The sequence below is a fragment of the Chrysemys picta genome, chromosome 1, assembly GCF_011386835.1.
Source record: "Chrysemys picta bellii isolate R12L10 chromosome 1, ASM1138683v2, whole genome shotgun sequence".
Classification (NCBI taxonomy): Eukaryota; Metazoa; Chordata; order Testudines; family Emydidae; genus Chrysemys; species Chrysemys picta.
In genome coordinates this window covers 58,205,141-58,227,693 of record NC_088791.1, presented here as the reverse complement: position 1 = coordinate 58,227,693, position 22,553 = coordinate 58,205,141, and the positions used below count along the sequence as shown (strand labels likewise).

Below are 22,553 nucleotides of genomic sequence, written 5' to 3'. Positions count from 1 at the left end.
GTGTGTATACACACACAGAGACAAATTTATGCATATATATATATGAATTTACTCTCCCAAAGACAACATTTAGGTTAGATTGTAACTTGGACTCCACATTTGCAAAGCAGTGTAAGAGAGAGTAAGAGCCCCCACTTATAATCCTGTGTGAGCTCACTAGATCTTGGGTCTGGGCCCACAGGGCTAAGTGGGTGCTGCACAAATGCCACTCTCCCCTCCCAAGCAGGTAGATGAGATGTTGTGGATGGAACTTTGCCTCTGCCTGCCTAACACACTGGACAGCACAATTATTCAGACACATATACAAATCAGAGAAACTATTGCAGCTCTTGGATACAAATCTCTGATGTGGTCCAGATCTGCTCTCATATATTGTATGAGGTGCCCTGAAGCAAGAGAAAACAAGGAGGAAATTATGCCTACTTTTGTGGTGGTGCAGTTTATGCTTCACCCTTGCTCAGGATTATGCCTAAAGGTACAATCTAGCCCTTAGCAAAGAAAAGAACACTGGGTTAAGAAAAATTTGGGAAGTTCCAAGGGGTAATTACAGGAGGATGGAGAGATGTGAAGAAACTCTCTGTTTAGGGCAGTCTTGAAAGTCCTGATACAGGCATTTTTGCTTGTGAAAGGACTGTAAAACCAGGTCTTTAGCAGGGTTTCCTTCAGGTTCTCTTCAGGTTCTCTTTCTATTGCACTGTGTATAAAATTAGATTGTTGCTGCTTTTCCAGATAACTAATTACCTAATTCTGAAATATGACACAATGAATCACATGAATTTGTTAGCGGGAGTAGTAACAATTAATTAATGTATTTGTAACAAGCTAACCAATTACTGACAAGCAGTAGTTCCTGTTTAACAACAGCTGTACATCAAGGAGAAAAGTAAACAGATATAGAAATACTGTATTCAACTTTGGCAACACGTATTCCTGCTTCCAGGAAAAATGAAAAACAAACAAGTAGGGTGGAACTCCTACGTCTGTACAAGCTACATACGCACATGTAGGCAAAACAATCAGCTGTACAACTGAGAGCAACTATATACTCAGCATAAAAAAAATTACTTGGATTGTAATAATTACATAATGTTGGAAATATCTGACTTCCAGGCCTTTTAAATTATTTATGGCAATTACATCTTCCTGGTAGAAGGTTTAGTAAGAGTAAGGTCAGGTTTTTTTTGTTTTGTTTTTGTTTTTATCATCACCTCTGGTAATACTGGTTAAATATATGTACATTTTTCATAAAATTTTCTAGAGTGAAAGCTGTATGATCCAGCCATGTGTACATCTTTTGGGTTTAAGATTTGCAGCTATTAGAAAGATTAAACCAGTTTTTATTTTCTTATTTTGTTATTGCTGTTACATGCTTGATGCTTTTCTCATTATTATAGGTGACATAGGTATAGTTAAAGTTGTCCATGGTTTCCATTTGATGGTTCTATTTTCAGTTCCTTAAAACTGCATAATTTTTACTGTTCAGGATGAAATTTTTCATGCCAGGTTTCTGCCTCAGGCTGATTTTTTCCCTAAAGTTTCAGCTAAAATAGTTCAGCCATTTCCAAGTTGGGGGAAAATACTTCATTTGCCTAAACTAAAAAACTTCTTACACCTGTTTCATTGAGAAACTCTAGCACCTCCATGCTTTGGAATAGGGTTTTAAAATTTGGCAAGGGAGTAGCCCTGGTGTCAGAGATGTGTCTTTTGCTGTCCCTGTGAAAATTCTCCTCCAAAGCATACAATGTCTCTTTCTGTTCGGTAGCCAGCTTCTCCTTCTGCTCTTTCCACAGAATAGCCAGTGAGAGTCCTTTCTTTTATAACCTCCAGTCCCCTTTGTCAGGTGACCCCTGACCAGCTTCATCAGGTGAGCAAAGTCCCCCACCAAGTGATGTGTTGCTTAGTTATCAGTCCACAGGGGCAGAACCAGTTTTCTTGGCTTGGCTACCTTTTTTTTTTATCATATTCAGTGTCAAAAACCTATGTTAGTGCAGAGTCAAGGTGGCTTGGTGGTATGTCTGCAGAACGTTGAGTTGAGCAAAACTCAAACATCTGAAAACCAGGAAATGCACAGTTAAGGTTGCCTATGCAAATTAAGACACCCACACCCACACACGCACACACACACCCCGCAAGCAGGGAATGCATCCCTCTGAAATCTTTGCTCCCTGGTATACAAACATTTCTATTGCTCTCACTTCCCTCCCTCCTATAACTGGACTCATATGCAGTGCCTGGAGCAAAGGATGACTATGTTACAGTGGAATGGTGTTCCTGCTCATGTTTCATAATGGTTGGATGGTGGAGTTTGTGACAAGGCTGGATTTCTATTCCAAAACACTTAGTTTTACTTTTGAGAGAAAGATCATCTGACCCGTCCAACAGATGCATCCCATTTCTGAGAAACACATTTTCTGAGGAGCCATGAACCCTCCAATCTTCAGACTAATGTTCTTCCAACACTTATTAATAGTTTTCATATTGTTGCTTTAGCAATTATGCAGATGCGCAGACAAATTAGAGAAAACTATCGCAGCTCTTGGACACAAATCTCTGATGTGGTCCGAATTTGCTCTCAGATATTGTATGAGGTGCACACCATGAATAAGGCCCAGATCATTTCCATTAAAGTGAATCACCACAATATTCAGTAGATCACAACCTTTTAAGTCACCACTTAGATGCTGCTGAGTGGGCAAAGCATGATGTCAACACAAGCCACATCTCTGCACCCAAATCAGCCTGTAGTCAAAATCCCCATGTCATGATGTATTCCTTGATCTCCTGCACACTTCGGCAACCTCATGATCCAGGAATCGCTCAAAATCCACACACTGGCAACACTGGGCACACACATTCCTTTTCCATCACAGTACCTGCACTGTCAAAACTCCATCCGAGGCACCTTTGGAAACATCACATTCATCTGCCCCAAAATCAGGGATTAGCCACTCTATTTCCCCCTCTCCTGTCCATCCCATTTCTGCAGAGGCTAGTAAAATGCAACAAACAACAAATGCAAGTCTTGCCTACCACCTGTCCTCATTTCCCATACCCTCCACAGCTGTAACCCTTCTTCAAGTTCCTGTTCCTCTAACACACACAAAGTCCTGTTCTCCGATTCCTCTGCACTCAAAATAACAAAACTGTGGCTAGAACACCTGCTGACTAATCTGCTGTGTTCACAGTAAACCTACCCACAAAATAAAAACATGTTATATTATAACAGAGACAACTTGATGAAAGCAACATGAGCTATAAAATCTTTATTGCACAGGTACACAAAGATTCAGACTAGAAACATCAATGGCAAGGTGTTCACCAGGGGTAATGGTGTTGATACATTCCCTTGAACTACCCAGGCAATCATAAAGTGGCTGCATAGAAACTCTCTCATTTTTTTACTTTATTGGTGCATGTGCACTGTAATCCTTCCAGATGGCACATCTACACAAGCAAAGAAGTGAGCATGTTCTTAAATACTATTCTCATTTGGATCTCCCAAAGATTTAGTGGGCAAAACTTGACAGAATGAGACCATTTTGACCCATATCACATCAATAATTTGATGTCTAGCTCTGCTTAAAAAACAACCAACAACTACAACAACAACCCTAGAAACTTTTTTGAAAAATGGCTATTTTGGGTTAGAGGACATATATCTCTACAACCCCTAAATCAAATGAGACCACATTTGGGTCACTAATCCTAGTCCGCACCTGCCTGATGTATACCAAAATTCAGAGGAATCCGACAAAGTTAGGTCGATGTAATTCGCCTTGCGTCGACCTATTCATGCATGCGTCTATGCTAAAATTTGTCTCCCGCTGATGTAAGTGCTCTATCACAGTGATGCTGTAAAACCACCTCTCCGAACAGCAGGAAGCTGTGGTTGATCTACTCAGGTCAAAGCACTGGAAGTGTAGACACTGTGCAACCTGTGTGGACCCTAATAGTCATCTAGCTGCTGTCCTACAATGCCCCATTCCTTGAAACAGTGACTGTTCTGGTCACACTTATAAACTCCTTTGTTCAGGGGTCATGGAGACCAGAAGACTTCTCTCCTTTAAACTCTACCCCCATTTTTGAAATGTGTTTTTCTGATTGCCCGCCTTGGTGAGCACACCTAGCAACTCTCCCTGTCGTGTGCAACTACTCAACCGACCATGCCAGCTCCACACCAGATATGCCAAACCAGCACACACAAAAACGCAGAAATTGGGCTTGTTTTTGGTTTAGTTGGCTTGTGAGTTGCTTGTTGGCTAGTTTTTGGCTTGTAGCTTGTTGCTTCTTTTTTTTTATCAGCTCCTGGCAAGCAGGGGCAAGGGGGGAGGAGAGTCAGGGGTGCACAGCAGACCCACCACAGTCCCAGACTGCGCGCCCGGGGGATCTAGTCACATAGAGTGTTGGGGTTCTTAGGGACTGTCTTGTTTTGGCCTTGTTTTAAAATGGGATTAGCTTGATTTTTGGCTTATTGTGAAAGTCGGGGTGCTTATTTACCATGTGCTCCAAGTAGTAAACATGCTCCTGCCTGGAGTAAGTGGGAGGTATTGGATCTCCTGGGCCTGTGAGAAGTGGCTGTGCAAGCAGAGCTACAGACCAGTCATAGAAACACAGACATCTACAAAAAGATTGCATGGGGATTCAATCAAAGGGATACAACAGGGATCAGCAGTAGTGCTGTGTGAAAGTAAAGGAACTGAGCCAGGCAGACCTGCCACTTCTACAACAAACTGCACCCCACCAGCACTCTGCAAACCACCATGGATACCTTGGAAGAGCCTGAGACAAAGACTCTTACTGTGAACAGTGAGGAGGGGGAGGAGAAAGTCGCCTTGTGTTGTGCATCTTTCTGTTGTGACTGTAAATCCGATGATACATCTGTCTGTTTTTACTAACAGCGGTTGCTGTTACAGCCTTGAACGGTCCCCCTCTATACCTGAAGAATGTCTAATCCTGCTGAGGAGGAGAAAGAAAAGGAGTATGGAGGACATGTTCACTGAGAAACTACAAGCCTGTGCTGCATCAGACTGCAAACATAGGGCCTGAAGTGCCAACATAGCAGACAGCATGGAGAGGGAAAGATCAAACAGGAGAAAGGCCCAGGAAAAAGAGAGGGGGATGCACCATGACGTAATGGGTCTTCTCAGGCAGCAAACGCAAATGCTACAGACCCTGGCTGCTCTACAGGTCCAAAAATCGCAGACTTCCCATCCTTTGCTCTCCTGTGAGAACTCCAAGGTAGCAGCTCCATATAGACCCAATATTCTATGTGGCATCAAGGGCTACATCAATACCCCCACCATTCCATGCGATGGGTCACCATGGAAGATTACAGCTTCTCATGCAGTGACCTGTGAGAGCCACAGTTGTATATGTGTAGCCACATCAGACTATGTATGTGCACTGAAATGGACAGAAATGTTTGCTGCCTTTCTAATTTCAAAGTCCCATTCCGTTAATTTATGTTTAAAATTTGTATTACGTTGCCTGGTTTTTTTTGCATTGTTTTTCTGCACTATTTTTTGCCACTCAATAAAATTCTATGTTTTTAAAAGTAAAATGATCTTCATTAGTTAACACCATCTATTTGCAGAAGGCATAGCAGTACTCAAAACACTCAGTACTTATAAATGTAGAATAACACAAAACTCATAGGTTCGAGAAAACACCCACTCATAGTTATAAATGTACAACAAGCACTACACAATACCTAGCAGCACCCAAGCTTCAGGCCCAGGGAACAGTCTAGCACAGAACACTACTGTGAGTGAGCATTAAAATGCTCTTTCAAAGTCTACCTCAACTGCATAGCTTCACGTTGAGCTCTTGTACTGGCCCATATGTCTGGCTGTTCAAAATCAGCAGACAACCACTCCACTCTGGCAGCAGCTTTTCACCCTTAACCTCACACATATTACTCAGAAAACAACCACTGGAGTATTTTTTTCACTGAGATCCCATCTAGTGAGTAATCACCACCAGCATCCTTCCAATCTACCAAAAGCACATTCAACAGTTATTTAGCCCCTGCTTGGCCAGCAGTTGAATCTTTCCTTGCTGCTGTCAAGGTGGCCAGTGTATGGTTTCATGAGCCGGGGAGCCAGAAGTAGGCTGGATCCCCTGGAATCACTACTGGCATATCAGCATCACCAGTGGTAATCTGCTGGTCAGAAAAGAACGTCCCTGCTTGAAGCTTTCTGAACAGTCCTGTGTTCTTAAAGATGTGAGTGTCATGTACCTTCCTTAACCTGCCCATATTGATACTGGTGAAGCACCCCTGGGGATCCACCAATCCTTGCCTAATCAGTTGATGTTATCAGGGTTCATGGGTTCCCTGACGAATGTGGGCAGATATTTTCAGAAAACCACACTAGCCAAATCATGCTGTAGACCACCCCATGAAGTCTGTTTTTATAACTCCACTGTTAGATCAAATACCCTTATATATAAAAGTCAAGAAACCCCTGTTAAAATGCTGGTAGCAACAGCAGTGTTTTAACATCGGTGTAGCAAGTACAGTTCTGGCAGCCCTTAGTTTAATACTCCATATTGAAGAGCAATACCTCAAACTAAAGAGTCAGTATTGTTGATTTTCTGATAATGTAATTGATCTTCCAGATGAGAGTGTCTTACATAATAAGGCAACGTATTGTGATAACGTAATGAACAAAAGAATTATAAAGTATGTTTTCATTTTTCAAAGTATAGTTTTTATTATACATATATAGTTTTAGATAGATAAGATAGACAGATATGCTAATTTTTGAAAGCCAATTTTAAAAGGAATTTTTAGGAGCTGGGAGGAAAACAATTATATTTCAGGGTGTAACTCTGAAATTAATTTGGATGCTAAGTTTCTCACATTTATAAAATATAAATAGGGCAGATCTAAAGATGACCCTCAGATTAGGGTTAGGGTTCAATAACAGGAAAGATGGGAGTGTTGTCATTAGTGACAAAGAATGGCGAGTAGGGAATGTTTCAGAGGAAAGATGAGAAGTTCAGTTACAGTTAGGTAAGTTTAAACTGATGGTTGGTTGGAATTCAAGAAGAGATGTCAGAGAGAGACAGGCCTAGATATGGAACTGGAGTGGGGGAAACAGGATTAGAGAGGTAGATTTGTGAATCATAAGTATAATGAAGCCACGTTTGAGGATGAGATTATACAGGAAAGGAATATAGACAGAGAGAAGAGTGGGGCCAAAGAGGAAGTGGGAGAGAAGTGGACTTATTGAAAGAAAAGCTGAAGGAATGAGCTAAAGGTAAGAAAACCAGGAGAAGTTTGGTCACAAAAGACAAGGTTAACACAATATCAAGGAGAATATGATTAACAATGTCAAAAACACGAGAGATCAAGTAGGATTAGGTTTGACAACTTAGTAATATTTAAAAACTAGACATTTCAGCAGGAATGCTGGAACCTCCCTTGCCCTACCTCTTCCCCTGAGCCCTCGCCCCCATCATGCTTCTTCCCCCAAGGTCCCACCCCTACCCCCAAGGCCTCTTCCCCTCTCCCCCAGTCGGTCGCTTTTTTCCTCCCTCCACCCCCTCCCAGGTTGTGGAGCCAGGGCTGCTGCAGCCACCCAATGTAGGTAGAAGGCAGCCCCAGATGAGTAGGGGCTGGTGCGGGTCATGATCCAGTGCCTCCCTGCCTCCCCCACCCACAGTAACCAGACTTTGGGTGTCCAGTCGGTAGATCTGACTAGGCACTGTCAGGTCCTCTTTTTGACCAGACTTTCCGGTCAAAAACTGGGCACCTGGCCACCCTAAGTAGAATAAGAATAGAGTGGAGACCCTGAGGCCCTACTTATGGCATGATATGAGATCAGGCATTCAAACAAGCATACTATGTATCTCTAGGCTTGCATGTAGATATGCGTATCTGGAACTCCATACCTGATTATGTTGTTTAAAGGTTAATGGGAAGAATCCTGACATTTATAACCTAGTTTTTCTTGAACTTATGAAAGGAACTGAGTCTGTGGCAAAGCTGAGGTGAGGTTTTATAAAGAAGTTGTTCTCCTAGGGTAAAACATGTTAGCCTTGTGCCAAAAATTCATATGAAAAATGTCTTAATTGGTAAAAAGTATTATTATTTTTGCCCAGCTCTGTTAAGATATGATGAACAGAATTTTACTAAATTTTATAAAAATTAATCACCTTGAGTCTAAGAATAGCTCTGAAAATTAAAGACTCAATTTTTTAGAAATTGTAAGTGCCTTCTCTACATAACTTACACATTTGGTAGCACAATGATATAAAACAGTAACCTGATACCTAACCTGATATGTCTGAGTTTTCAGTTATAGAAATGAAGTAAAGCATTCTTATTCTTCACAATGTTAGTTGGATCTGATCGTGCGCACTGTGTAATTTGTGTTTTTGTTGAGTAGATTTCTTACTTCCTTGAAGTTCTTTTCAATTCAAGTTTTAAAAGAAATATGGATTAAAGTCTAATTAAATAAAAGAGCAAATTAAAAATATTTTCTTATCTGCTTTTGGCAGGGACCATGGTCTGGTACTTTTAGCACAGGACTGAGTCAGGAGTTCTGGCCATGACTTGGAACCTGGCCCCTCATCATGAGATTTCAATGGGGCTACATGCATTACCCATGGGAGTAGTTGTGATAAAGAGATCTACTGGTGGTGCAATACTCTGTTTCAACAACTTGTCAGGCCTGACATACTCACTACACCTAACACACTGTTGTAATAATCTATATCTAAAATGTGTCAGGTAAGGCAGTGTTTCCCAACCAGTGTGCCATGTAATTTTTTGAAAAACTATATGTGAGAACTAACATTTCTCTTGTATTTTAATCAGTGTCAGAGCCAGACTGCATTCTGTACTTTTGCTCTCTGGGACTAGGCCCCTTTCAAATATTATGCATGTGTCACATTCCATTCCCCAAAGCGATGCTAAGAGGGATAAAAAGTAAACAAAGATGATGTGCCCTGATGAATGCAATGTACTGCACTGAGCCTTTGATGATGATGCACGTAAAAAAGACATAGAAATCAAGCCTAAGTTTTATATTTACATTTGACTTGAGATAAAAGCCAGAGAGAGCTGGACCTGGAATGACATTATAATTAATTATATTGCATTTAAAATCAGTGGAGAGAGTTATACACACTTGGGAAGACTATTTTGGGAATGAGAAGAAATTATTAATTATTAATTGCTTGTCATCCCAAAATATTATTCTCAAGTGTGTGCCACTTTCTCCACTGAGCATGCTTTTGTCCAGAATTCTTATATTTACCTTTAATGTTAGTTTCCACTGCTGAAAATGTTAATTCTAGCACAAAAGATAGATCACGATCTAACATTAGCCACCACGGTTGTTTTGATTTTAACCCTACTAGCTTCTTCTGGATTGGCTCATGAATATTCATGAGATATAATTTAAAGTGGCCTGTGAAAGACACAACATTACACTATGCTCAAATGAACTTCATGTTATGGGAGTCATGTGGTGCTCAGTGTGTTTTTCAAATCTTACAAATCTCAAAAGTTACAGCAGTGAATTTCAAATTTATGACCCAAAAATTGACAAATATTTGAAGAAAAAAGATTTTGGCAGTTCCACATGAACTTGTAGAGATGAAGCGGAACATAAAATTAAGAAAGTGAAAGTGGTGAACCAACACATCTGTGACAGCTATCTGCCATATGGATATTCATCCACAGGGGAACCATCTTGCCCTCTTCCACAACGACTCATGTGTGGGGAGAAACTCTCAAACCATGCCATGGTGCCAAGTAAGTTAAAATGACACCTTACAAGCAAACATTCATCCCTTGCCAAGAAGGACATAATTTTTTTTAAGCGTTTGAGGGATCAGAATGAAAAGCAAGTGTGACTGACGATAGACTGTGCAACTGTTTCTGACAAAGCACTAGAAGCAAGCTGCGTGGTCACTGAGCTTGTAGCAAAGGCAAAAAAGCCACCTACAATCTTAGAAATATTAATTTTACCAGCATGCATAGAAATCATGAGCGTAATGTTGAGTGCACACAAGGTCAACAAAATTGAACAACTTCCCCTTTCAAATTCAGTGCTAGGCTTGGATCTCAGACTTGGAGTTTGGCATTTGACGTTGCTCACTTCCAAAGCCATACAAAAAATAAGTGCCTCAAAGATGAAAAGATAATATCAGTCTTGATAAATAGTAATATCGTTAGTTTATATTTCTTGATTGCTACAATTTTTCTATTATTTGTTGTTCATCATGTAATAAAATTTGGCATCTTGTTGGTGTGAATGTGTGAATATGTGAGTTGACTGAAAATACTTGTCATAGTGAATGGCAAGAGCAGTAAACAGCTTAAACCAAGGTGATAAGAGGGAGAGTTCATTTGCAGATAATTTGGTGGTGTGCCTCAAAATAATTAAAAATATCAAGGTGTGCTGTGGCAGAGAATAGGTTGGGAACCACTGATATAAGGTATCATATACAAACTGGTAACACACTGGTCCTGCAAATCATTGTGTGGTGTATATACAGGGTGTATACAAAGAGTTATAAGTATGTGCTAAAATTATGTTTCTAAAATGTGTTTGGAAAACAATACATAAGGCCAGTCTGTCCTAGAGAGAAGAATGTGTATTTACTTGTCTGTCCAGCCTGGTTGTCAGCCAGAGAACAAGGAAGGTATATTTACATAAAAGGTAAACAAAGCCATCAAACTAACAAGTGGGGAAGTTAACTGTCTCAATGGGAGATGAAGACTGCACCCTCAGGAAGCCTTCCTGCCTCTTGAAGCAGAGTCAATGAATTTTGGGAAGATAGAAGGAGAGAGAAAAGGCCATTTTGGCATCCATCACTGGGGACTAAAGAGGCCAGAGCTCCTGAAATCACAGAACATAACTTGGATCCTTCAACCAAGGGGTTGAAGTCTCTGGGAATTGACAATAATTGAAAAACCTGCTTAGTCAGAGATTATAACTAGCTGAAATTAAGTTTTAGTATTAGAAATGTATTTTTAGTTTTGTTTGCTTGTAACTCTGTCTTTATTCCTTATATTTGGTATCACTTAAATCTATGCCTTTTTATTAATAAGCTTGCTGTACTTTTAACAATAACCAACACATTGCTGTGATTGAAATAAGAATGTTTTTCAAGCCACAATTACATTAATGAGCTGCTGTTTACTATCTCTTTATAGGAGCAGTAAACAACTTCTGACAGTGTTCAGAAAGGAAGCTGGACACTGCAGGGAGATGTCTTTAGGGAATTCGGGAGCTAGAGTTCACTATTTCTTACCTGCAAGGCTAGGTTTGGACTGGTAGAGTCCTGATGAGTTTGCTGGTAAGGCAGACAAGTTGGTGTGTCAAGGAGTTGTCACATAGCTCAACACTAGCAAAATTTTCACTTGCTGAGGTTGAGGGGAATTCCAGCAGGTCGTCACAGTAGTGAGTGAGGTTACTAGACTGGCCCCTTATTTTGTGACTTTGGGCAAGCCACTTATGCTCTAGCCTCAGTTTCCCTATCTGTAAAATGCGGACCATAATATGTATCTGCTTCCGAGAATACTGTGAGGCTTAATTAGTTAATGTTTGTAAAGCACATTGCAAAGGTAAAGTAGTAAGTGTTATTTTTAATTTATATAAAGCGGTTTGGGCCTCAATGACGAAAAATGTTACATGCATACAAAGTATTATTATTTTAAAGCCACAGTCCTGCAAGTTTGACAGCCACCATCTTAACTGACACATGCAGGGTTAAACTGGGGACCTTCAGAACTAAAACCATGAGGTGCTATAGCCTGAGCTAAAGAGCCAAAGCCTCTGTAGCTGTAATAACTCAGCTCCTCTGTGGAACAGCACAGTAGGCAGTGGAGATGGACCTGTAATGTGAATGGGTTACATATGAACACTTACACATAAGTTTAACTTCCAGCCTGTGAGTGGTCCCACTGAAATCAATGGGACAACATGCTTAAAGTTATGCATGGTTGTAGTGAATATAGGATCTGGGTCTACATTTGTTAATAGTGATGAAATTTTACTTCTGCTTTATTCCTTAAGTATTTTTCAGGCTGAGAAAGGATTGAAATGAGCTGATACAATAGTTTACAGAGAGCATCTGTGAAGTATCAAAGAGTGTAGTGCCAGCTGTATATTTAATGTACACATTATTTCTCCTAAATGTGTTAGCATTTCAAGAAAAAGGAAACTTTTAGTATGTAGTTTGGTATAATGAGTTGGGGAATTGGTTTCAGTACATGTTGAATTTTCTGTAGCTATTTTGGGGACTTGAAACTAACCTTTATATAAATTAGATTCTTCTTGCAGCAAGGGGTTCTCCCTGAAACAAAACTGTCACAGCTCCAAAAATTCAAGAAAAGCAAGAAAGCATAAAAAACATAGGGAAGAATAGCTTTCACTTAAGATGTTATTTTGCAATTAGTATTTACTGAAGAGCTAGGTCAATTAAACCAGATGACATACTTTCCCACTTCTCTGTATTAGAAATTAGTATGAACATTTGGATATGAACAGTATTACAGTTTATTACTCAACGCATTCTTTTATTTTGTAGAAGCCAATAAAAACACGGATGGAATCATGGAGATTTCCTTTATCTGTGTATCAAAGCTGGTGTACCGTGGGATCAATTCTATAGAGGAGCAGGAAGGGCTACAATTATTAAGTCCCAAGATGTGGAAACCAGACAAAGGGTTTGTCTGTTTTTCAGAACATGGCTGGGTGCTATTGTAGCTAGGACAGTGGGCTACATCTCTGGGATAAGCCACAGAGCCCATCTGCAACCGCAGCCCTACAAGCACGGATCTAGCCCATATACTCACTCCTTGAAGCGGTAGACAAAGGCAGCCGGAATTCGCTCCGAGGCCCGGCTGTTGCTCCCATCATCATCCCATAATGCAGTTTCCACCTGTGTCATCATCCCCCCCCGGAGGGGGTGGGGGTGGCTCTCTCTGCCTCTAAGACCTACAGCTGCTGGCTCCAATTAACACCGCCTGGGGTCTGGGAGCACAGACACAAAAGCCGCCTCTCCGTTCAGACAGCACACAGCTACGGCTCTCTTCGCGTGGCCCCTGGGGCAGGAGATACTCTTGGATCGGGCGCAGCACCTAGCAGGAGGCGGCGGTAGCTGCCTCTGAGCCGCAGCGGCGTGCGCACAAAGCGGGAGAGGAGCCGGTGCCCTCGCTCCTGTCTAAAGCCGGCTGGACTCTAGAGGGGCCGCGTTTTTCATACGATGTCTACAGACACACGCAGGTCTGTAGGTGGGTGGGTGGGTTATTTGGTGCGTGGCGCACAGCTCTGATAGAAGCCGCTCAGTAGCGCTGCACACAGGAGGAAGAGGAGGGGGAAGCTGCATTCTCTGGTCCACGCTGCTGCTGAAGGTCGCGTCTGAGCATCTCCCGCTCGCTCCCCTTGCCCGCCTCGCTGCGAGGAAAAGGCGCCGCTTTGACCCATCCTCCCAAGCGGGCCACAACCCACGGGGGCTTCTCCGCAAGGCAGAGCCCGAGGTGGCCAGCGCCTTTCACGAAGGACACCGGCGAGGCGGCGGGGACACCTTGAAGGCGAGGCCCATCCTGGCTGGGGAGGTGAGATGCGTATCTGCAGCGCGCACTGCGCGGCGGGTAGGGGTGGGCCCCCCAGTCTCCCAGCGTGAATCTGGTCCACGGGTCGGTCTGGGGATGGCTGGGACTCAGTGCCCTGCTGCCCTGTGGTGGGGGAGCCGCCGATGGCGCCGCAGCCGAGGGGAGCCCGTGTGGACAGGACCAAGCCGCGTGGTCCCGGGTCTGCGTCGCCGGGGTGGCGGTGCTGGGGTTTGCTGCGGTCCATGGCGGGGCTGGCGGCAGACAGGGAGTAAACAGGAGCATGTTTCCCGTCCCCCTGGCTCGCCCATGATGTCTGAACGGGCGGGTGGGAGGCGAACGTGATGAGCACATTTCCCGCTCACTCCACTCCGTTCCCGCCCGCGGGTCGGGCTGTAGCTTCTAAATGAAAAGAAGAACAATGGTGAGAAGAGATGCAGTCCGGGAGAGGGGCCCTTCTTCGTCCCCCACTGTCACTGCACAAAGGTGGGCCCCCCAAATGGCCCCTGCCCGCCCCCCCGCCCCCCGCTTTCATTTGTAATTTGAGTTCCGATTTCAATTTCTATCACTCCCGCCAACATTTGAAAGCTATAAATAGGGCCATTGTGGTAGTAAAATAAGGATACATCTTTTAACTCTTATTGAAATTCATTGGGCTAGGGGAGATTTTGAAGCAGAAACATAGTCAGAGTATTCTCCTGAAATGTAGAGACTTTCCTGCCTGGACAGGGACAGTTGGAATGTGAGTATTTGCATTTTAATTCTGCTAGATGTTCATTTTGAATGAAATATTGGGAGGGGAGGGGTTGATTTTATCTTTTGGTTACAGCCATTGCAGTAGTGTGCAATGCCCTGGTAGGGATGCTGCTTTAACAATAAGCCAGACTTTGTTAAATATGGCATTGATTAATAATCCTGCTGGTAGATTGCAGCAGTAACATTTTAAAATTAAGTCTTGAGGGGAAAATGAGTATCAATCATCTGGGGAAGAAACTAAAAATATGATGTGAATGTGTGTGTGTCTGGTATATCTGAAACACACTCATATGCATAAATCAAAACCCCACAATTACTGTCTTTTTGTCTAATCCTGCATTTCAAAGACGCGCAATAGTCTTATTAGTTGCAATGAGAGTTTTGTGTAGGCAAGGAATGTAGGCTGGGCCCACTATATGTAAAACCATTAAAAGGGAGAAGCTTAGTTTATATTGTTTTGGGGTGTTTTGTTGGCCTACTTTCTCTTATCACATAATTGATTTCCTCTAGACCAAAGGTTTTTGTTCCATTTGTTTTTAAAGGTGAGGTTGTAAATTAAAGCAAACTGTAATTATAATTTATCGCCTTCATGAAAAAAGAGAGGTGGTATATGTAAAAACCTGTGCTTTGTTTATCCGATATTAGAAGGACAACTGAAATAAAACCCATCCTTGACAGCTGTTAATGTGATTGTCATACAGTATGAACCTGCCAGATATCATTGCTCTTAGGCATTTCGACTAACCTATATTTCAAATTATAGTGACTGCTGCTTTATGGTGCTTCATTCATTTTTTGTGAGGGGTAATATTGCTTGAAAGGCAACATAAAATGAACCTATCATTGTTCTGAAGTTAAAGCACTAGTCAGAATGAGAGACACCCTTAATTAATCCTTTTAACTCAGAAGTATTTTTTAATTTAAAAAAATGTTTTTGCAAAAAGAACATTGTATCATAAACCCAAACTTTTACCAATTTCAAAACAATCTGGGAAGAAGTGTCATCGGTCAGTGAAAAATAAATAAGTAATAATCAAAAGGGATCCTATTAAGACCTGGGGCTTGTTCCTCTCACTAAAATTGAATGAGAGAACTTCATTACATCCCAGGAATCACTTCAGTTAGAGCAATGGACCCTTGATGTAAAGTGGTGCAGTTCCACTAAGTAGTTCTGATTTGACTCAAATACTTTCTGTAAAAACGTGAGAAAGGAACAGTCACCTGAACCATTACACACAAAGGAGGGTGGCTGAAATAGTACATTTTCTCTCCTGTACAGTGTTAGGGTTACCATACGTCCTCTTTTTCCCGGACATGTCCAGCTTTTCGGCACTCAAACCCCCGTCCGGGGGGAACTGCCAAAAAGCCGAACATGTCTGGGAGAATGGCGGCTCTACTCCTCCCCTGACTCTTCGGCTCTGTTTAAGAGCCAAGCTTCCCGAGCGCTATGGGCTTCAGGCAGCCCCCTTGCCTCCGGACCCCAGCCGCCGGCCGGGCACTTCCCCTCCCGGGCTCCGGTGGCGCAGGGTCCGGAGGCATGGGGGCTGCCTGAAGCCAGTAGCGCTGGGGCAGCTCGGCTCTTAAACAGAGCCGAAGAGTCAGGGGAGGAGCAGAGCCTCCAGCCGCGGCAGCTCTGCTCCTCCCCGACTCTGCAGCTCTGTTTAAGAGCTGAGCGCTACGGGCTTTGGGCAGCCCCCATACCTCCGGACCCTGCGCCGCTGGAGCCCGGGAGGGGAAGTGCCCGGCCGGGGGCGCAGGGTCCGGAGGCATGGGGGCTGCCCGAAGCCGGTAGCGCTCGGGCAGCTCGGCTCTTAAACAGAGCCGAAGAGTCAGGGGAGAAGCAGAGCCTCCGCGGCTCTGCTCCTCCCCTGACTCTTCGGCTCTGTTTAAGAGCCGGGCATGGGGGCTGCCTGAAGCTGGTAGCGCTCGGGCAGCCCGGCTCTTAAACAGAGCCGGGCTGCCCGAGCGCTACCGGCTTCAGGCAGCCCCCATGCCTCCGGACCCTGCACCGCCGGAGCCCGGGAGGGGAAGTGCCCGGCTGGGGGCGCAGGGTCCGCAGGCAAGGGGGCTGCCCGAAGCCCAAGCGCTACCGGCTTCACGGTTTGCCGGGCAGCCTCCAGACCCTGCGCCCCCGGCTGGGCGCTTCCCCTCCCGGGCTCCAGCTGTGCTGGGGAAGCGCCGGCCGGGGGCGCAGGGTCTGAGGGCTGCCCGGCAAACCGTGAAGCCGGTAGCGCTCGGGCAGCCCTTTCCCCGTGGCTAGGAGTGGGAGGGGGGAAGGGGCGGAGTTGGGGCAGGGCTGGGGGTGGGAAAATGGGCGGGGCCAGGGCCCGTGGAGGGTCCTCTTTTTTTATTTAATAGATATGGTAACCCTACTGTACAGTAGACCAGTTTTGGTATGGATGGGACAAAGGGGACTCTCAAGACTGAATAGCGCCTGGGAATCTGTGGGTAGCCAAGGGCAAGACGCCATGAACCCTTGAGAAGAAGTGCAGAAAACCGTCATCCCACGTGCCTCTCAGAACCCTTCTGGATGTCATAGAGCATGGAGGATGATTTATGCTTTATTACCTAATCCTATTTTTTACAAGGACATTAATGCACATAGGAGGAGTGGTGACTGAGTAGAGAGTGGGATTGTCCTGTGTTACCACATTTTCGCTGCATTTTTGCAGTTCTAAGGTAGTTTTGCTCATCCCTCCACAGCAGAAGCTAGCATATAAGCCTAAGTAAATATGATCTTTTAAAATATACATTATGCAGGAAAACATTATTTTAAGTAAAAATGTAAATAATTTAAGTGTTTTAATTTATTTTTAAGAGACTCTCTTGCACATGATTGACCTTCAGTCCAGTTTACGTAAAATAGTATTGTGAACCAAAGAATAGGTTGGATGGAAAGCAACTTTGGTCTGTTGGGTAGGGTTGCCAGGCATCTGGTTTTCAACTGGAATACCAGGTTGAAAAGGTCCCCGGCAGTTCCAATCAGCACTGCTGACCAGTCCGCTAAAAATCTGGTCAGCAGGGCTAAAGCAAGCTCCCTGTCTGCCCTGGCTCCGTGCGGCTCCCGGAAGTGGCAGGTACATTTGGCTCCTAGGTGCAGAGGTGGCCACAGGGGCTCTTCACACTGCCCCCTCCCTGAGCACCAGTGCTGGCTCCACAGCTCCCATTGGCCAGGAACCATGGCCAATGGGAGCTGCAGGGGTGGCGCTGGCAGTGCGCAGAGGCCCTTGGCCCCTCTACCTTGAAGCCGGACATGCCGGCTGCTTCCAGGAGCCTCCTGAGGTAAGCACCTCCTGGCCGGAGCCCGCACTCCAAACCCCGCCCTGCACCCTAACTCCCTGCCCAAGCCGTGAGCCCCCTCCTGCACCCAAACTTCCTCCCGGAGCTCACACCCCATCCTGCACCCTAACCCCCTGCCCAGCCCTAAGCCCCCTCTGGTACTCCAAACTCCTCATCCCCAGCCCCACCCCAGGGCCCACACCCCCAACCGGAGCCTACACCCCAGCCCCCTGCCCCAGCCCAGAGCTCCCTTCCACACTCTGAACCCCTCAGCCCCAGCCCAGAGCTCCCTCTATACCCCAAACCCCTCATCCCCAGCCCCACCACAGGGCCCACACCCCCAGCTGGAGCCCGCACCCAACCCCCTGCCCCAGCCCTGAGCCCCCTCCGACACTCCAAACTCCTCGGCCCCAGCCCAGAGCCCTTTTCTGGAGTGGAGCTCATTTCTGGCTCCACTGCAGAGCCTGCACCCCCAGTCAGAGTCCTCACCCTCTCCCACACCCCAACCCCCTGCCCCAGCCCAGTGAAAGTGGGGGAGAGCGAGTGATGGAGGGATGGAGTGAGACGGGGCGGGGCCTCAGGGGCAGGGCAAGGGTGTTTGGTTTTGTGCGTTTAGAAAGTTGACAACCCTACTGCTGGGTCACCTAGTCGAACCCTCTGTGGTGTGGAAAGATTTAAATATTCTAAATCTAAATGAAAAGCTAAAGTTAAATTTTCTTACATATCTATATGTATAATCTAAATCCAATACAAGAAGTTTGAACAGCTGATCTTCTTTGTAATGATCTTTTCATTTTCAAAGTGCCTTACAGGCATTTTCCAATTAACCCTCACAATATCAGCACGTAAAAGTTATTTTTCCTATATTTCAGATGAGGAAACTGATGGAAAGAAGTTACAGGTGTACTACAAAAAGAAAACAAAAAATTGAATTAAGAACAGATTTCTGTGCAGACATAGCCTTACTAAAGAGTCTGTTAGCACATTTAGCAGCAAATTAAGTTTTAAATAACTTTTTCCCCTTTGTGAATCTTCTTGGTACTTACTTCATGTTTTATTGGTGGTATCCCACAATTTATCATTCTGTAATTTCACAATTATTATGGAATCCATGGTTTGAAATGAGATTTTAGAGATTTGTGAGGTTGCATTCTGAGATCTCTTAAGCAAAATAGGAAATATTAAGAGGATTTCACATGAAACAATAATAAGAACAAAGTTAAAATGTATTTCTGTGCTGAATGCTCCTTATAGCTTGATTGCTGAGGGCTCAGAACTAATCTGTACTTAAAGCTATTTTCCCTTTTTTGCTTTATCTTTAAGTGAGTTGCCTAAGGCCAAGCCATAAGTCAGTGAGAGAGTCAGAAATAGAACTTGGTGATTTTTTTTTTTTTTTTTTAGTTACAATCCTGTGCTCACCATGGTTTCTCAGTTTGGAGGGGAAAGGTTGCAACCAGACTTCAAGGAGTCGTGACCATCCTCCCTTTCTTTATTGCTGGATGAGGAGGAGGCATCCAAAACATTATGGAACAGGGGACAAAGTTTTTCCTGTTGTAACACAAGGTCACAATATGACAAAGGTTGAGAACCACTTCATAGTCATAGAGTTTAGGCCCAGAAAGGACCACCAGATCACCTAGTCTGACCTGTATATCACAAGCTACCTACACCACCAGCAGCCCCACTCTAAACCCAACAACTGAAATTAGACCAAGGTCTTACAGTCCATGGGAGACTAGACGATTATGTGCCACAGGCAAAGAATAGTGTACACCTCTGTTCCTTATTATAGCATCTCTTTCCAAACTTCGTTATCATGTCCTCCCTCAGTTATTTGTTTTCAGAAGGCTATGCATGTTAACTTCTTTTATCTATTCTGCATACAGGTTGTCTTAGTTTCCAAATCCTTTGTTACCATAGTTACTTTTTTCTAATCTTTCCAATTTATCAGTGTTCTTCTATAGTAACCATAACTGCGCTTCATATTCCAGATGTTCTTGGTGTCACTAGTGCTAAAGGGAGTAGTTACCTTCCTGGCTTTTCACATGGAATTCCATTTATAAGACTCATTATTGTATTTGTCTTTTAAATGAATATTTCATACACACAATTTCAAACTCATTGTTTCATTATTTATATCCTTGGATTCTTACTGGTCATATTGCTGTTCCTTTCAAAGAACACTCAAAGATATGGAACACATATCACATCTCAGTCTTTTTGTACAGGAAGCAATTTGTGTGAAACTCAAGCCCTGGATTCTTATAGCTTTAGTAAACGTCACAGAGGGATTCTTCACAAGATTAACAACCATATCTATGAACAGAAAACTGAATCAAATTTCAGCTTTCAAGCAAATTATCTCTGTAGTTAAAACTACTAATTGTATCTTGGAGGTTTAACATCCTACCACAACACTAAAGGACAATTTGATTACTGGGAACTCCACAATGAATCTATGCAAGACCATATCACTGTGAAGAAAGTCCTGTCCAGAGGTGAAAGCACACAAGCCACATAGCTGCACCCAGGTACCTCTCAAATACCTTGCCTGCTTCTGAGAAGATAGGCTCTGAGATCACCATTTTGAATTATGTTATTTGAGGAAGAACTGTCAAGTTAAAGGAGTATTTCAGTGAATGATGCCACAGCATCAAGCAATCACTTTTACCTCTTGCTGTGGTGACATTAATGCCAGAAGTGCCACTTTCAGGAGAGGTATTTTCTGAAATACATAATTTAGAAATACCACCAGGGCTGGTTCATGCTTCCATTGGGTAGTGAGATACAATGGGACTGTTTACATTGGATTTTGTTTTTCCAAATACCCAGACTTTTCAGATGAGTTAAGCCCATCTCTAGTGTTATGATATTTAGACAATCCAGAAAACTGGAGTTGCAGGGATTCTGTTAGAATTATTGACCTTTCAGAAGACAATAAAGAAAATAGCTTGGATTCTTTGCCTGACAGGTTTTGACAGTCTGTGAGGTTCTCAATATCCTTGAGAAAAAGAAGGGCATATCCACTCATGCTCATCTGTCAATCCTGCTTTTAAAATCTGACAAATTATAATCCTTTTCTATAATTTTCAAGGCAATGGTGTTCTTCTGTGAGCAGCAAAGTGTAAGCAAATTATCTGTAATAGGTTTTTCAAGATATGTCATGGGATGTCTAAAGACAAAGGCAAGCTTCCAGTCCAATCACATAGAGACTGCAGGATACAAGAGTGCTCCCTGCTTATTTTTCTGGACGGAGGATCTACTTTAGCTACTAAACACATACTTTTGAAGCTCCTTCTCCAGTGGACCCAATCCTTTCACACTTCCTCTCAAGGGCAATTACACCACAGAGAATTGTTTTTTCCAGCAGAGTGGAAGAGTGCCATGTGAAGGGAAGAGATTTTATTTCTTGGGCTAATTTTCTTTTTATAGGTGGGTTTCATTAGTACCAATTAGAACACTGCTTTACCTTTTTGGAGGTAAGGCATGGAGTGGGTACATAGGTAATGGCTGGAATTGGGAATTGGAATTACTTAGTTACCAATTGGACTATTGTTCATATCTATATTGCTTCCTTGAAACTTTGAGTGAGAGTTTAGAAAAAGGCCAGGTCTACACTAGACATTTATGCCAGTTTAGCAATGTTGATTAGCTATGTGAGTTTTTGGGATATTTGTATGCTAGCAAAAGTCTTTTAAGTAATATACGGAGATATACCTCTCTTATAGAACTGGAAAAGACCCTGAAAGGTCATGGAGTCCAGGCCAGTCCCCTGCCTTCACTAGCAGGACCAAGTACTGATTTTGCCCCAGATCCCTATGTGGCCCCCTCAAGGATTGAACTCACAATGCTGGATTTAGCAGGCTAGTACTCAAACCACTGAGCTATCCCCCCAAGTCCTAGTGTGGGTGTAGTTATACCAGCATAAAAGTATTTTTGCCAGTATTTCACTCTCCAGACCAGTATAAGATATACCAGCAAAAACACTTTTTTGCTGATATAAGCCATGTCTACCTTAGGAAGATTTTGCTAGTATAACTGTACTGGTATTGCTATACCACCAGCAAAATTTTTAAGTGTAGACTAGTCTTACATTTCCTTGGCTATTAAACAAGGAAGTTCTGGAGTTTGCTTGGGAAAATAATAATACTTTGCCCTTATATAGCATCTTTCAACTGTGGATCGCAAAGCACTTTACAAAGCTGAATAAGTGTCAGTATTATCCTCATTTTAAAAATAGAGATACTAAGGATTAGATACTTGTCACTTGCCCAAAGACTCACAATGAGTTAATGGCAGTCAGGCCAGGAAACCAGGTCTCCAGACTCCCAGTTCCTGTCTTCTAGAGTCCATAATGCCTCATAACTCTTGTTTGAAAATTCATGTATTTGTTTGTTCTGATGAAAGAAATAGCCTCTTGTCTGAGTTGGAATGAATGACTCTATTTCTGTCAAGTTATTTTGTTGATGTTAATGTGAATTTTTATATACTTAAGAATGAACTTCTTGATGAGATACTGTGGTCCTATAAGCATTATGGCCCCAATCCTGCAAGTTACAGCATTGGGTGGACCCTGCACTCATGTCGGAGCGCCGTGAAATGCAAGTATATGCCCATATACACAGTGTTGCAGGATTAGGATCTCTGGGTGAAATTCTGGCCCCTCTGAAGTCAATTGATTTCATTGGGGCCAGAATTTCACCCTATACAGTAACTCCTCACTTACAGTCGTCCCAGTTAACATTGTTTCGATGTTAAGTTGCTGATCAATTGGGGAACAAGCTTGTTTAAAGTTGTGAAATGTAACATCGTTTGGCAGCCGCCTGTTTTGTCCACTGCTTGCAGGAAGAGCAGCCCATTGCAGCTAGCTGGTGGGTGGTTGGAACCAGGGTGGACCATCAGCCAGGGCCGGCTCCAGGCACCAGCCCACCAAGCTTGTGCTTGG

The 22,553-nt window shown here is 43.5% G+C and overlaps 1 protein-coding gene and 1 long non-coding RNA gene across 5 annotated transcripts in view; one reads left to right on the top strand and one right to left on the bottom strand.

Annotated features, from left to right (window-relative positions):
• Positions 1-1,334: 1,334 nt before the first annotated feature.
• On the bottom strand, positions 1,335-12,951 carry LOC122174360 (uncharacterized). Its single transcript, XR_006176079.2, has 3 exons — positions 12,818-12,951; positions 4,769-4,956; positions 1,335-2,049 (listed from the first exon to the last, which is right to left on the bottom strand). It is a non-coding gene; the product is annotated as an uncharacterized LOC122174360 (long non-coding RNA).
• The window catches only part of SLC38A1 (solute carrier family 38 member 1), a 46,013-nt gene continuing 36,365 nt past the window's right edge, over positions 12,906-22,553 (top strand). The window contains exon 1 of one of the 4 annotated variants that reach the window (XM_005297958.5): positions 12,906-13,579. The gene's annotated coding sequence lies outside the window, so the exon portion shown is untranslated. Of the gene's footprint in view, positions 13,580-13,940; positions 14,316-22,553 lie in introns of those variants that run through there. The other 3 variants (XM_042857132.2, XM_042857011.2, XM_042857045.2) reach the window with 3 other exon arrangements.